The sequence below is a fragment of the Arachis stenosperma genome, chromosome 10 (assembly GCF_014773155.1).
Source record: "Arachis stenosperma cultivar V10309 chromosome 10, arast.V10309.gnm1.PFL2, whole genome shotgun sequence".
Taxonomy (NCBI): Eukaryota; Viridiplantae; Streptophyta; class Magnoliopsida; order Fabales; family Fabaceae; genus Arachis; species Arachis stenosperma.
The window spans coordinates 100,887,937-100,905,361 of NC_080386.1; the positions used below are offsets into that span (position 1 = coordinate 100,887,937).

The 17,425-nt window shown below is 39.5% G+C and overlaps 1 non-coding gene across 1 annotated transcript; it reads right to left on the minus strand.

Moving 5' to 3' along the window:
• Positions 1-14,251: 14,251 nt before the first annotated feature.
• Positions 14,252-14,359, minus strand: LOC130959006 (small nucleolar RNA R71). The gene has a single exon (XR_009078105.1). It is a non-coding gene; the product is annotated as a small nucleolar RNA R71 (small nucleolar RNA).
• Positions 14,360-17,425: the final 3,066 nt, after the last annotated feature.

Genomic DNA, 17,425 nt, shown 5'->3' on the forward strand with positions numbered 1-17,425 from the left:
GTGATTAAGCCATAAACACTGAGCGATTAGAGCGCATACACATCCGGTGAGGGGTTTGATCGCTCAATTCTATGATTCCTTCTCTTATCTTGTATCTTCTTGCAAGTTGCTGAATTAATTTTTGAAAATTTCAAATCGAATCTTTGGACATTGATCATATGGCATTAATTCCTTGCCTTAGTCCTAATGATCTAATTTGGATTGATTGGATTCTTTTGTTTGTTTTTTCCAAATTCAGCAAAAACTTTAGTAGAGTATAAGTAGGTAATATTGAGCATAGTTGCATGCATGTAGGTAGTTGCATTGAATAAGTTGCTTGCCCTTTTACCCTTCTCCTTTGATTATGATTAGCATAAGACATGCTATTGTTTAAGTGTAGGGGAATTGATGAATCCTTATTAGACGATAAATTTTGGTTGAATTGAGTGGATTGCATCACATAAACCCGCATTTATTCACTTAAATAGCATGCTTTTGTGTTTTCTCTCTAAATTATGTCTAATTGTGAAAACATGTTATTTTGTGCTTAATTTAATCAATTTTGTTCCACTTTCATTCCATTCGATGCCTTTATGCTTTTGATGAGTGAAGTGTAATAGGTAGGAATGGCTTGATAAGGGTGGAAGAGAAGCATGCGATTGGGAGAAAACATGAAGAAAATAATGGAGAAGCACACAGCCAAGTGTGCGTACGCACAAGAGGAAATCAGCAAGTGTGCGTACGCACAAGTCCCTTTGCGTGACTTCGTTAAAAAGTCACGTGGATCGCAATTTTGAAGGTTTTTTGGCCCATTTCTGAAGGTGCTTAAGCATATAAGGAAGGACTAGCAACCATATAACACATGATACACTAAACAACACACTTAGATAGTTTTTAGGGTAGTTTTTAGGTAGTTTTAGGTTATGTTTTTCTCTCAATTTTCTTAGGATTTAGTTAGATTTTATACTACAAGTTTGCAATTTTCCAATTTTTATTTTAGATTTTAGCAATTTCCATTGTAATTTGATGAGTGGATATTTTATACCCTTTTTGGCACTATTTTCTTTTTGTTTTTAGTTTTAATTTACTAAGTTCTAGTAAGTTTTAGTAGGTTTTAGTGCTAAAGTCACTTTTTGGATGTTACTTTGAGTTTTTGTATTTTTATCATGATTACAGATGATTTTTGGGTAAAATTGGCAAGTTTTGGCAAAGTCTGATTCAGAGTCAAAGAAAGGACAACAGATGGTGTCAAATCCTGACCTCCATGCATTACAACGAGCATATCTTGAGCTACAGAGGTTCAATTGACGCGCTCTTAACAGTGTTCAAAAGCTAACCTTCAGGGCTTTTCAGCAATATATAACGGTCTATACGTTTTTTTGTAGAAGACCTCCCAAAATGGCATTGAACGCCCAACTTACCCCCTTTCTGGCGTTCAACGCCTAAGTAAGACCAAAGCCAGCGTTGAATGCCCAAACCCAAAATCAACGCCACCAAGGGAGCAAGGAAGCAGTGTGGATACTCCCTAATAGGTGTTCAACTCCCACTCACCCAAGTTGGACGCCAAGCTCAGACACTCACCAAGTGGGCCCAGAAGTGGATTTTCGCACCCTTTTGCTTAGTCTATCTTATTTTTGTAATTTATAATTTTGATTAATATATTTTTAGGTCTATATTAGTATATATAGGATAAGATCACCCATGTTTAGGATCTTCTTCCGAATCTTGATACATTTCTTATTTTTTTTTGTAAATTATGAGCAACTAAACCTCCTAGGTTAAGGATAGGAGCTCTGCTCATTCCTATGGATTAATATCATTGCTTTTCTACTTTAATATATGTTTGATTCTATTCTATGATGCATTTTCATTCTACATCCTTATGAATCTGGGGTGGAACATGAGTATGACCCCTTATTCTACATGAGTTCTTGCGAGTCTCTGGTAGGATAGTATTGAGCTACAGCCTGAGAATGCATCACAGATTCCAATAGAGTATCTGGTCTAATTGGGATGTGTGACATAAAATCTCATTATTCATGGTTAATTGAGGTTTTTGTGGTGCTAAGGCTAGAATCATAAAGCTTTATTCTCCGATCCGAAAGATTTGACCTTGTCTGTGACGCTTTTCGTAGGATCACTAGAGATTTAATTATGTGAGCTTCACCCTTGTCCAGATTGAATGACTACTGACCCTGGCAATTGGTTTGAATCAGAGGAGATTAATGACCACTGGCCTTGGCTTTAATCACTTACAGCTTTGTCGTTGAATGAATCAATCATTGTTAAAGTAGTCAACAAGAAGTATTAATCTGGAAGAATAGGCATCTCCGAGGCCTTAACCAATTTCTTATTACTGATTCTTCTTCAATTCTCTATTTCTTCTTTATTGTTTTGTTTATGCTCCTACAACAACAATAATTATCTCTCTATTCACCTAACTAAGATCTGCAGGATAACCATTGATTGTTCAATCCAACAATCCTCGTGGGATCGACTCTCACTCACCTGAGGTATTACTTGGATGACCCAGTGCACTTGCCAGTTCAGTTGTGCGAGTTCGAATTTCGCGCACCATAAGTATTTCTTAATTTTTTCTTTTATTACATTACTTGTTCTACACTTCCTTATATTTTAATTTCCTTTACCAATACATATATGCTTTTGCAATTTTGATTTCTAGTTGGTGAATTTGATGTTTAGTGGTTATTTTATGTTTGTTGAGTTGCCTTTGTTGATTTTGTTCATTGGTTGTTCATAGTTTTAAGTATTTTTACAATTTTGCCATGTTTTGTGATTATGCCTACCATGTGTTTGATGCAATGCAAATTTTGATTATTGGTGCACGAAATTGTGATCCATTCTTTTCACAGCTCAAACAGTCCCCAGTAATGGCTCCAAAAACTTGGTGCTCAATACCATGGTCTAAACATAATTTCACAATTTCGCACAACTAACCAGCAAGTGCACTGGGTCGTCCAAGTAATAAACCTTACGCGAGTAAGGGTCGATCCCACGGAGATTGTTGGTATGAAGCAAGCTATGGTCACCTTGTAAATCTCAGTCAGGCAGATTCAAATGGTCATGAATGATATATGAATAAAGCATAAGGTAAAGATAGAGATACTTATGTAATTCATTGGTGAGAACTTCAGATAAGCGTATGGAGATGCTTTGTCCCTTCCGTCTCTCTGCTTTCCTACTGTCTTCATCCAATCCTTCTTACTCCTTTCTATGGCAAGCTGTATGTTGGGCATCACCGTTGTCAGTGGCTACAGTCCCGTCCTCTCAGTGAAAATGTTCAACGCACCCTGTCATGGCACGGCTAATTATCTGTCGGTTCTTAATCAGGTTGGAATAGAATCCATTGATTCTTTTGCGTCTGTCACTAATGCCCAGCCTTCAGGAGTTTGAAGCTCGTCACAGTCATTCAATCATTGAATCCTACTCAGAATACCACAGACAAGGTTTAGACCTTCCGGATTCTCTTGAATGCCGCCATCAATTCTAGCTTATACCACGAAGATTCTGGTTAAGGAATCCAAGAGATAAACATTCAAGCCTTGTTTGCTTGTAGAACGGGAGTGGTTGTCAGGCACGCGTTCATAAGTGAGAATGATGATGAGCGTCACATAATCATCACATTCATCATGTTCTTGGGTACGAATGAATATCTTAGAATAAGAACAAGCTGAATTGAATAGAAGAACAATAGTAATTGCATTAATACTCGAGGTACAGCAGAGCTCCACACCTTAATCTATGGTGTGTAGAAACTCCACCGTTGAAAATATATAAGAACAAGGTCTAGGCATGGCCGTGAGGCCAGCCTCTAAAACGTGATCAAAAGATTCAAAGATCTCAAGATGATCTAAGATCCAAAGATGAAAATACAATAGCAAAAGGTTCTATTTGTAGAGAACTAGTAGCCTAGGGTTTACAGAGATGAGTAAATGACATAAAAATCCACTTCCGGGCCCACTTGGTGTGTGCTTGGGCTGAGCATGAAGCTTTCATGTGTAGAGACTTTTCTTGGAGTTAAACGCCAGCTTTTGTGCCAGTTTGAGCGTTTAACTCCCATTCTTGTGCCAGTTCCGGCGTTTAACGCCGGGCAATTTTGAGCTAATTTGGAATGCCAGTTTGGGCCATCAAATCTTAGGCAAAGTATGGACTATTATACATTGCTGGAAAGCCCAGAATGTCTACTTTCCAACACCGTTAAGAGCACGCCAATTAAGCTTCTGTAGCTCCAGAAAATCTACTTCGAGTGCAGGGAGGTCAGAATCCAACAGCATCTGCAGTCCTTTTCAGTCTCTGAATCAGATTTTTGCTCAGGTCCCTCAATTTCAGCCAGAAAATACCTGAAATCACAGAAAAACACACAAACTCATAGTAAAGTCCAGAAAAGTGAATTTTAACTAAAAACTAATAAAAATATAATAAAAACTAACTAAAACATACTAAAAATAATGCCAAAAAGCGTATAAATTATCCGCTCATCACAACACCAAACTTAAATTGTTGCTTGTCCCCAAGCAACTGAAAACCAAAGAAGATAAAAAGAAGAGAATATGCAATGAATTCCTAAAACATCTATGAAGATCAGTATTAATTAGATGAGCGGGGCTTTTAGCTTTTTGCCTCTGAACAGTTTTGGCATCTCACTCTATCCTTTGAAATTCAGAATGATTGGCTTCTATAGGAACTCAGAATCCAGATAGTGTTATTGATTCTCCTAGTTAAGTATGATGATTCTTGAACACAGCTACTTTATGAGTCTTGGCCGTGGCCCAAAGCACTCTGTCTTCCAGTATTACCACCGGATACATACATGCCACAGACACATAATTGGGTGAACCTTTTCAGATTGTGACTCAGCTTTGCTAGAGTCCCCAATTAGAGGTGTCCAGGGTTCTTAAGCACACTCTTTTTGCCTTGGATCACAACTTTATTTTTTTTCTTTTTCTTTTTTCCCCTTTTTCGTTTTTTTTCGTTTTTCTCCTTTTTTTTGAATATTCACTGCTTTTTCTTGCTTCAAGAATCATTTTTATGATTTTTCAGATCCTCAGTAATATGTCTCCTTTTTTATCATTCTTTCAAGAGCCAACCATTCATGAATAACAAATTCAAAAGACATATGCACTATTTAAGCATACATTCAGAAAACAAAAGTATTGCCACTACATCAAAATAATTAATCTGTTATAAAATTCAGAATTCATGCAATTCTTCTCTTTTTCAATTAAGAACATTTTTCATTTAAGAAAGGTGATGGATTCATAGGACATTCATTACTTTAAGGCATAGACACTAAGACACTAATGATCATAAGACACAAACATAGATAAACATAAGCATGAAAATTCGAAAAACAAGAAAATAAAGAACAAGGAAATTAAAGAACGGGTCCACCTTAGTGATGGCGGCTTGTTCTTCCTCTTGAAGATCGTATGGAGTGCTTGAGCTCCTCAATGTCTCTTCCTTGCCTTTGTTGTTCCTCTCTCATGATTCTTTGATCTTCTCTAATTTCATGGAGGAGGATGGAATGTTCTTGGTGCTCCACCCTTAGTTGTCCCATGTTGGAATCAATTCTCCTAGGGAGGTGTTGATTTGCTCCCAATAGTTTTGTGGAGGAAAGTGCATCCCTTGAGGCATCTCAGGGATTTCATGATGAGTGGGATCTCTTGTTTGCTCCATCCTTTTCTTAGTGATGGGCTTGTCCTTATCAATGAGGATATCTCCCTCTATGTCAATTCCAACTGAATAACAGAGGTGACAAATGAGATGAGGAAAGGCTAACCTTGCCAAGGTAGAGGACTTGTCCGCCACCTTATAAAGTTCTTGGGCTATAACCTCATGAACTTCTACTTCCTCTCCAATCATGATGCTATGAATCATGATAGCTCGGTCTATAGTAACTTCAGACCGGTTGCTAGTGGGAATGATTGAGCGTTGGATAAACTCCAACCATCCCCTAGCTACGGGCTTGAGGTCATGCCTTCTCAATTGAACCGACTTCCCTCTTGAATCTCTCTTCCATTGAGCGCCCTCTTCACAAATGTCTATGAGGACTTGGTCCAACCTTTGATCAAAGTTGATCCTTCTATTGTAAGGGTGTTCATCTCCTTGCATCATGAGCAAGTTGAATGCCAGCCTTACATTTTCCGGACTAAAATCTAAGTATTTCCCCCGAACCATTGTAAGCCAATTCTTTGGGTCCGGGTTCACACTTTGATCATGTTTCTTGGTGATCCATGCATTGGCATAGAACTCTTGAACCATTAAGATTCCGACTTGTTGAATAGGGTTGGTAAGAACTTCCCAACCTCTTTTTCGGATCTCATGTCGGATCTCCGGGTATTCACTCTTTTTGAGTTTGAAAGGGACCTCAGGTATCACCTTCTTCAAGGCCACAACTTCATAGAAGTGGTCTTGATGCACCCTTGAGATGAATCTCTCCATCTCCCATGACTCGGAGGTGAAGGCTTTTACCTTCCCTTTCCTCTTTCTAGAGGTTTCTCCGGCCTTGGATGCCATAAATGGTTATGGAAAAACAAAAAGCAATGCTTTTACCACACCAAACTTAAAAGGTTTGCTCGTCCTCGAGCAAAAGAAGAAAGAAGAGAGTAGAAGAAGAAGAAATAGAGGTGATGGAGATGGCTTTGTGGTTCGGCCAAAGGGGGAGAAGTAGTGTTTAGGGTGTGTGAAAATAAAGGAGTGAAGATGGGTTTATATAGGGGTGGAGAGAGGGGTAGGGTTCGGCTATGGGAGGGTGGGTAAGGGAGGGAAAGTGGTTTAAATTTGAATGGTGAGGAAGGTGGGGTTTTATGAAGGATGGATGTGAGTGGTGAAGAGAAAGATGGGATTTGATAGGTGAGAGATTTTTGGGGAAGGGGTGTTGAGGTGATTGGTGAAGAAGAGAGAGAGTGGTGGGGTAGGTGGGGATCCTGTGGGGTCCACAGATCCTGAGGTGTCAAGGAAAAGTCATCACTGCACCAAGTGGCAAGCAAAAATGCTCATTGTGCCAATTCTAGCGTTAAACGCTGGGATGGTGCCCATTTCTGGCGTTTAACGCCAACTTCTTGCCCTTTCCTGGCGTTTAACGCCAGTCTGATGCCCCTTTATGGCGTTAAACGCCCAGAATGGTGCCAGACTGGGCGTTAAACGCCCATTTGCTGCCCTTACTGGCGTTTAAACGCCAGCAAGGTCTTTCTCTAGGGTGTGCTATTTTTCTTTCTATTTTTCATTCTGTTTTTACTTTTTCAATTGATTTTGTGACTTCTCATGATCATCATCCTACAGAAAACAAAAAATAACAAAGGAAAATAGATTAAATATAACATTGGGTTGCCTCCCAACAAGCGCTTCTTTAATGTTAGTAGCTTGATAGTGGGCTCTCATGGAGCCTCACAAATGCTCAGAGCAATGTTGGAACCTCCCAACACCAAACTTAGAGTTTGAATGTGGGGGTTCAACACCAAACTTAGAAGTTGGTTGTGGCCTCCTAATACTAAACTTAGAGTTTGACTGTGGGGGCTCTGTTTGACTCTGTTTTGAGAGAAGCTCTTCATGCTTCCTCTCCATGGTTACAGAGGAATATCCTTGAGCCTTAAACACAAAGGATTCTTCATTCACTTGAATGATCAATTCTCCTCTGTCAACATCAATCACAACCTTTGCTGTGGCTAGGAAGGGTCTGCCAAGGATGATGGATTCATCCATGCACTTCTCAGTCTCTAGGACTATGAAATCAACAGGGATGTAATGGTCTTCAATCTTTACCAGAACATCCTCTACAAGTCCATAAGCTTGTTTTCTTGAATTGTCTGCCATCTCTAGTGAGATTCTTGCAGCTTGCACCTCAAAGATCCCTAGCTTCTCCATTACAGAGAGAGGCATGAGGTTTATACTTGACCCTAGGTCACACAGAGCCTTCTTAAAGGTCATGGTGCCTATGGTACAAGGTATTGAAAACTTCCCAGGATCTTGTCTCTTTTGAGGTAATTTCTGCCTAGACAAGTCATCCAGTTCTTTGGTGAGCAAAGGGGGTTCATCCTCCCAAGTCTCATTACCAAATAACTTGTTATTTAGCTTCATGATTGCTCCAAGGTATTTAGCAACTTGCTCTTCGGTGACATACTCATCCTCTTCAGAGGAAGAATACTCATCAGAGCTCATGAATGGCAGAAGTAAATCCAATGGAATCTCTATGGTCTCAGTATGAGCCTCAGATTCCCATGGTTCCTCATTAGGGAACTCATTGGAGGCCAGTGGACGTCCATTGAGGTCTTCCTCAGTGGCGTTCACTGCCTCTTCTTCCTCTCCTAGTTCGGCCATGTGGATCATGTTAATGGCCTTGCATTCTCCTTTTGGATTCTCTTCTGTATTACTTGGAAGAGTACTAGGAGGAAGTTCAGTAACTTTCTTACTCAGCTGTCCCACTTGTGCCTCCAAATTCCTAATGGAGGACCATGTTTCAGTCATGAAACTTTGAGTGATTTTGATTAGATCAGAGACCATGGTTGCTAAGTCAGAGTGGTTCTGCTTAGAATTCTCTGTCTGTTGCTGAGAAGATGATGGAAAAGGCTTGCCATTGCTAAACCTGTTTCTTCCACCATTATTGTTGTTGAAACCTTGTTGAGGTCTCTGTTGATCCTTCCATGAGAGATTTGGATGATTTCTCCATGAAGAATTATAGGTGTTTCCATGGGGTTCTCCCATGTAATTCACCTCTTCCATTGAAGGGTTCTCAGGATCATAAGCTTCTTCTTCAGATGAAGCGTCCTTAGTACTGCCTGGTGCAGCTTGCATTCCAGACAGACTTTGAAAAATCATATTGACTTGTTGAGTCAATATTTTGTTCTGAGCCAATATGGCATTCAGAGTATCAATCTCAAGAACTCCTTTCTTCTGATTTGTCCCATTGTTCACAGGATTCCTTTCAGAAGTGTACATAAATTGGTTATTTGCAACCATTTCAATGAGCTCTTGAGCTTCTGTAGGCGTCTTCTTCAGATGAAGAGATCCTCCAGCAGAGCTGTCCAATGACATCTTAGACAGTTTAGATAGACCATCATAGAAGATACCTATGATGCTCCATTCAGAAAGCATGTCAGAAGGACACTTTCTGATTAATTGTTTGTATCTTTCCCAAGCTTCATAGAGGGATTCTCCTTCCTTCTATCTGAAGGTTTGGACTTCCACTCTAAGCTTACTCAATTTTTGAGGTGAAAAGAACTTTGCCAAGAAGGCATTGACTAGCTTTTCCTAAGAGTTCAGGCTTTCTTTAGGTTGTGAGTCCAACCAAATCCTAGCTCTGTCTCTTACAGCAAAAGGGAATAGCATAAGTCTGTAGACCTCAGGGTCAACCCCATTAGTCTTGACAGTGTCACAGATTTGCAAGAATTCAACTAAAAACTGATGAGGATGTTCCAATGGAAGTCCATGGAACTTGCAATTCTGTTGCATTAGAGAAACTAATTGAGGCTTAAGCTCAAAGTTGTTTGCTCCAATGGCAGGGATAGAGATGCTTCTCCCATAGAAGTCGGGAGTAGGTGTAGTAAAGTCACCCAGCACCTTCCTTGCATTGTTGGCATTGTTGTTGTTTTCGGCTGCCATGGGTTCTTCTTCTTTGAAGATTTCTGTTAGATCCTCTACAAAGAGTTGTGCCTTGGCTTCTCTTAGCTTTCGCTTCAAGGTCTTTTCAGGTTCAGGGTCAGCCTCAACAAGAATGCTTTTGTCTTTGCTCCTGCTCATATGAAAGAGAAGAGAACAAGAAAATATGGAATCCTCTATGTCACAGTATAGAGATTCCTTGAGGTGTCAGAGGAAAAGAAAATTAGAAGGAAGAGGTAGAAGAATTTGAACTTATCAAGTGTGATGGAGTTCGAATTGTGCATTGAGGAGGAGTGTTAGTCCATAAATAGAAGGATGTGAGAAGAGAGGAAGAAATTTTAGAAAATAAAAAAAAAGATTTTAAAAACATTTTGAAAAATACTAATTGATTTTTGAAAACTAAGAGTGGAAAAGAAATCAAGTGATTTTTGAAAAAGATTTTAAAATTAGAAATAAAAAAGATATGATTGAAAACTATTTTGAAAAAGATGTGATTAGAAGATATGATTGAAAAGTTATGGTTTTAAAAAATGTGATTGAGAAGATATGATTTGAAAAACAATTTAAAAAGATTTGATTTTAAAAATCAACGACTTGACTAACAAGAAAAGATATGATTCAGACATTAAACCTTTCTCAACAGAAAAGGCAACATATCTGAAATGTTGAATCAAATCATTAATTGTTAGAAAGTATTTTTGAAAAAAAAAAGAAATTGATTTTGAAAACATATGATTGAAAAGATATGATTTGAAAAAGATTTGATTTTGAAAAATTTTGAAAACCTGAAAAAAATTTGCATTAAAAACAAAATCTTCCCTCTTGTGGCATCCTGGCGTTAGACGCCCAGAATGGTATCCATTCTGGCGTTTAACGCCCAAATCACTACCCTTTTGGGCGTTAAACGCCCAACCAGGCACCCTGGCTGGCGTTTAAACGCCAGTTTTCCTTCCTCACTGGGTGTTTTGAACGCCCAGCTTTTTCTGTGTAATTCCTCTGCTGAATGTTCTGAATCTTCAATTCTCTGTATTATTGACTTGAAAAGACACAAATTAAAATTTTTTTGGATTTTTAATGATGAAGAATAATCAAAATGCAACTAAAATCAAATAACAATGCATGCAAGACACCAAACTTAGCAGTTTGTATACTACTGACACTAGCAAAATGAGAATGCATATGAGAAACAACAAAAATACTCAAGACAAGAGAATTTAAAGATCAGAGCAAGGAAATCATCAAGAACATCTTGAAGATCAATGAAGATACATGCATGAATCCGAAAAATGCAAGAAGAACAGAAACATGCAATTGACACCAAACTTAAAATGAGACACTAGACTCAACAAGAAACATACAATATTTTTGGTTTTTATGATTTTGTAAATTTTTTTTGGGTTTTTTCGAAAATTAAGTGGAAAAGAAAATAAAGATATCAAAATTCTTAATGAGAATTCCAGGAATCATGCAATGTTAGTCTAAAGCTTTAGTCTAAAGAAATTAGACATGGCTAGCCAAGCTTCAGCAAGACATTGCATTCAAGAGCTAAATTGATGAGAATCAATCAGCTTTGGTGATGATGAGAACATCACCTTGAAACACTAGAATTCATTCTTAAGAACTCTGAAGAAAAATGCCTAATCTAAGCAACAAGATGAACCGTCAGTTGTCCAAACTCAACAATCCCCGGCAACGGCGCCAAAAACTTGGTGCACGAAATTGTGATCCATTATTTTTACAGATCAAACAGTCCCCAGTAATGGCTCCAAAAACTTGGTGCTCAATACCATGGTCTAAACATAATTTCACAACTTCGCACAACTAACCAGCAAGTGCACTGGGTCGTCCAAGTAATAAACCTTACGCGAGTAAGGGTCGATCCCACGGAGATTGTTGGTATGAAGCAAGCTATGGTCACCTTGTAAATCTCAGTCAGGCAGATTCAAATGGTCATGAATGATATATGAATAAAGCATAAGGTAAAGATAGATATATTTATGTAATTCATTGGTGAGAACTTCAGATAAGCGTATGGAGATGCTTTGTCCCTTCCGTCTCTCTGCTTTCCTACTGTCTTCATCCAATCCTTCTTACTCCTTTCTATGGCAAGCTGTATGTTGGGCATCACCGTTGTCAGTGGCTATAGTCCCGTCCTCTCAGTAAAAATGTTCAACGTACCCTGTCACGGCACGGCTAATCATCTGTCGGTTCTCAATCAGGTTGGAATAGAATCCATTGATTCTTTTGCGTTTGTCACTAACACCCAGCCTTCAGGAGTTTGAAGCTCGTCACAGTCATTCAATCATTGAATCCTACTCAGAATACCACAGACAAGGTTTCGACCTTCCGAATTCTCTTGAATGCCGCCATCAATTCTAGCTTATACCACGAAGATTCTGGTTAAGGAATCCAAGAGATAAACATTCAAGCCTTGTTTGCTTGTAGAACGGGAGTGGTTGTCAGGCACGCGTTCATAAGTGAGAATGATGATGAGCGTCACATAATCATCACATTCATCATGTTCTTGGGTACGAATGAATATCTTAGAATAAAAACAAGCTGAATTGAATAGAAGAACAATAGTAATTGCATTAATACTCGAGGTACAGCAGAGCTCCACACCTTAATCTATGGTGTGTAGAAACTCCACCGTTGAAAATACATAAGAACAAGTTTTTGGCGCCGTTGCCGGGGATTGTTTCGTGTATGGACAACTGACGGTTCATCTTGTTGCTTAGATTAGGTATTTTTCTTCAGAGTTCTTAAGAAGGAATTCTAGTGTTTCATGATGATCTGTTGAAGTCTGGCTGGCTGAGAAGCCATGTCTAATCTTATTGGACCGAGGTTTCAACTGATCATCACAAGAGCTTGTTGATCTCTATCAATCTTGCTATTGGAGCAATGATCTGCTAAGGCTTGGCTGGCCATTGGCCATGTCTAGTGTTTTGGACCGAAGCTTTCTTTGAAAGCTTGGCTGGCTGTGAAGCCATGTCTAATTCCTGGACCGGAGTCTTAGACTAGCATTGCAATGATTCCTGGAATCCAAATTAAGAATTCTGAAACTTTTATTTTCTATTTCCATATAATTTTCGAAAAAAACACAAAAAAAAATCTCAAAATCATAAAAACCAAAAATATTTTATGTTTCTTGTTTGAGTCCAGTGTCTAATTTTAAGTTTGGTGTCTTGCAATGCTTTGTTTATTTGATCTTGGTTCTATTTTCAAGTCAATAGTACAGGGAACTGAAGATTCAGAACATGCAGCAGAGGAATTACACAGAAAAAGCTGGGCGTTCAAAACGCCCAGTGAAGAAGGACAGACTGGCGTTTAAACGCCAGCCAGGGTGCCTGGTTGGGCGTTTAACGCCCAAAAAGGTAGTACATTGGGCGTTAAACGCCAGAATGTGCACCATTCTGGGCGTTTAACGCCAGGATGGCACAAGGGGGAGGATTTTGTTTTCAAATCAATTTTTTTTCAAGTTTTCAAAGTTTTTCTAAATCAAATCTTTTTCAAATCATATCCTTTCAATCAAATGTTTTCAAAATCAATTTCTTTCCTTTTTCAAAGATACTTGCTATCAATTAATGATTTGATTCAACATTTCAAGTATGTTGCCTTTTCTGTTGAGAAAGGTTTAATGTTTGAATCATATCTTTTCTTGTTAGGCAAGTTATTAGTTTTTAAAATCAAATCTTTTTAAAATTGTTTTCAAATCATATCTTCTCAATCACATATTTTTTTAAAACCAATCATATCTTCTTAACCTCATCTTCTTCAAAAAAAAAAGTTTTCAATCAAATCTTTTTGACTTCTAATTTCAAAATCTTTTTCAAAACTCACTTGATTCTTTTTCCACTTTGAGTTTTCGAAAATTATCAATCAATTTTTCAAAATGATTTTAAAAACTTCTTAATTAATTTTCGAAAATTCTCTTCCCCTCTTCTCACATCCTTCTATTTATGGAGTACCACTCCTTCTCAATGCACAATTCGAACTCTATCTGATTAAGTTCGAATTCTTCTACCTCTTTCTTCTATTTTTCTGTTCTTCTGACACCACAAGGAATCTCTATACTGTGACATAGAGGATTCCATATTTTCTTGTTCTCTTCTCTTTCATATGAGTAGGAGCAGAGACAAAGGCATTCTTGTTGAAGCTGACCCTGAACCTGAAAGGACCTTGAAGCGAAAGCTAAGAGAAGCTAAGGCACAACTCTCTACAGAGGACCTAACAGAAATCTTCAAAGAAGAAGACATGGCAGCCGAAAACAACAATAATGCAAACAATGCAAGGAAGGTGCTGGGTGACTTTACTGCACCTACTCCCGACTTTTATGGGAGAAGCATCTCTATCCCTGCCATTGGAGCAAACAACTTTGAGCTTAAGCCTCAATTAGTTTCTCTAATGCAACAGAATTGCAAGTTCCATGGACTTCCATTGGAAGATCCTCATCAGTTTTTGGCTGAGTTCTTGCAAATCTGTGACACTGTCAAGACTAATGGGGTTGACCCTGAGGTCTACAGACTTATGCTATTCCCTTTTGCCGTAAGAGACAGAGCTAGGACATGGTTGGACTCACAACCCAAAGAAAGCCTGGACTCATGGGAAAAGCTAGTCATGCCTCTTGGCAAAGTTCTTTCCACCTCAAAAATTGAGTAAGCTTAGAGTGGAAGTCCAAACCTTCAGACAGAAGGAGGGAGAATCCCTCTATGAAGCTTGGGAAAGATACAAACAATTGATCAGAAAATGTCCTTCTGACATGCTTTCTGAATGGAGCATCATAGGTATTTTCTATGATGGTCTCTCTGAACTATCCAAGATGTCTTTGGATAGCTCTGCTGGAGGATCTCTTCATCTGAAGAAGACGCCTACAGAAGCTCAAGAGCTGATTGAAATGGTTGCAAATAACCAATTCATGTACACTTCTGAAAGGAATCCTGTGAACAATGGGACTAATCAGAAGAAAAGAGTTCTTGAGATTGATACTCTGAATGCCATTTTGGCTCAGAACAAGATATTGACTCAACAAGTCAATTTGATTTCTCACAGTCTGTCTGGAATGCAAAATGCACCAAGCAGTACTAAGGATGCTTCATCTGAAGAAGAAGCCTATGATCCTGAGAACCCTTCAATGGAAGAGGTGAATTACCTAGGAGAACCCTATGGAAACACCTATAATCTTCATGGAGAAATCATCCAAATTTCTCATGGAAGGATCAACAGAGACCTCAACAAGGTTTCAACAACAATAATGGTGGAAGAAACAGGTTTAGCAATGGCAAGCCTTTTCCATCATCTTCTCAGCAACTGACAGAGAATTCTAAGCAGAACCCCTCTGACTTAGCAACCATGGTCTCTGATCTAATCAAAACCACTCAAAGTTTCATGACTGAAACAAGGTCCTCCATTAGGAATTTGGAGGCACAAGTAGGACAGCTGAGCAAGAAAGTTACTGAACTCCCTCCTAGTACTCTCCCAAGCAATACAGAAGAAAATCCAAAAGGAGAGTGCAAGGCCATCAACATGGCCGAATTTGGAGAGGAAGGAGAGGAAGTGAACGCCACTGAGGAAGACCTCAATGGGCGTGCACTGACCTCCAATGAGTTCCCTAATGAGGAACCATGGGAATCTGAGGCTCAAAATGAGACCATAGAGATTCCATTGGACTTACTTCTGCCTTTCATGAGCTCTGATGAGTATTCTTCCTCTGAAGAGGATGAGTATGTCACTGAAGAGCAAGTTTCTAAATACCTTGGAGCAATCATGAAGCTAAATGACAAGTTATTTGGAAATGAGACTTGGGAGAATGAACCTCCTTTGCTCACCAAAGAACTGGATGACTTGTCTAGGCAGAAATTACCTCAAAAGAGACAAGATCCTGGGAAGTTTCAATACCTTGTACCATAGGCACCATGACCTTCAAGAAGGCTCTGTGTGACTTAGGGTCAAGTGTAAACCATGCCTCTCTGTAATGGAGAAGCTAGGGATCTTTGAGGTGCAAGCTGCAGAATCTCATTAGAGATGGCAGACAACTCAGAAAACAAGCTCATGGACTTGTAGAGGAGTTTGGTGAAGATTGAAACCATTACATCCTGCTGATTCATAGTCCTAGAGACTGGGAAGTGCATGGATGAAACCATCATCCTTGGCAGACCCTTACTAGCCACAGCAAAGGCTGTGATTGATGTTGATAGAGGCGAACTGATCATTCAAGTGAATGAAGAATCCTTTGTGTTTAAGGCTCAAGGATATCCCTCTGTCACCATGGAGAGGAAGCATGAAGAGCTTCTCTCAAATCAGAGTCAAACAGAGCCCCACAGTCAAACTCTAAGTTTGGTGTTGGGAGGCCACAACCAAACTCTAAGTTTGGTGTTGAACCCCCACATTCAAACTCTAAGTTGGTGTTGGGAGGTTCCCACATTGCTCTGATCATTGTGAGGCTCCATGAGAGCCATCTGTCAAGCTACTGACATTAAAGAAGCGCTTGTTGGGAGGCAACCCAATGTTATATTTTATCTATTTTCTTTTGTTATTTTATTTTTTGTAGGTTGATGATCATGAGAAGTCACAAAATCAATTGAAAAAGCAAAAACAGAATGAAAAACAGGAAGAAAATAGCACACCCTGGAGGAAGAACTTACTGGTGTTTAAATGCCAGTAAGGCTAGCAGGTGGGCGTTTAACGCCCAGTTGGCACCATTCTGGGCGTTTAACGCCAGGAAAGGGGCACCAGACTGGCGTTAAACGCCAGAAAAGGGCAAGAACCTGGCGTTAAACGCCAGAAATGGGCACCAGCCCGGCGTTTAACGCTAGAATTGGCTCAAAACGTGATTTGCATGCCATTGGTGCAGGGATGACTTTTCCTTGACACCACAGGATCTGTGGACCCCACAGGATCCCCACAACCACACCACTCTCTCTCTTCTTCACCCATTCACCAATCACCTCAACACCTCTTCCCCAAAAACCCTTCACCTATCAAATCTCATCTTCCTCTTCACCACTCACATCCCCTTCATAAAACCCACCTACCACATTCAAATTCAAACCACTTTCCCTCCCAAACCACCCACTTGACCGAACCTTACCCTTCCCCCCTCCCCTATATATACCCTTCTTCACCCCTTCATTTCACACAACCTAAACACACTTCTCCCCTCTTTGGCCCGAACACAAAAGCCATTCCCTTCTTCCTCATTTCTTCTTCTACTCTCTTCTTTTCTTTTGCTCGAGGACGAGCAAACCTTTTAAGTTGGTGTGGTAAAAGCGTTGCTTTTTCGTTTTTCCATAACCATTTATGGCATCCAAGGCGGAGAAACCTTTAGAAAGAGGAAAGGGAAGGTAAAAGCTTCTACCTCCGAGTCATGGGAGATGGAGAGATCATCTCAAGGGGTGCATCAAGACACTTCTATGAAGTTGTGGCCTTGAAGAAGGTGATCCCGAGGTCCTTTTCACTCAAAAAGAGTGAAATATCTGGAGATCCGACATGAGATCCGAAGAAGAGGTTGGGAAGTTCTTACAACCCCATTCAACAAGTCGAAATCTATGGTTCAAGAGTTCTATGCCAATGCATAGATCACCAAGAACCATGATCAAAGTGTTGAACCGGATCCAAAGAATGGCTTACAAAGGTTTCGGGGGAAATACTTGGATTTTAGTCGGAAAGTGTAAGGTTGGCATTCAATTGCCCATGATGCAGGAGATGAACATCCTTACACTAGAAGGGTCAACTTTGATCAAAGGTTGGACCAAGTCCTCACTGACATTTGTGAAGAGGGCGCCCAATGGAAGAGAGATTCAAGAGGGAAGCGGTTCAACTATGAAGGCATGAC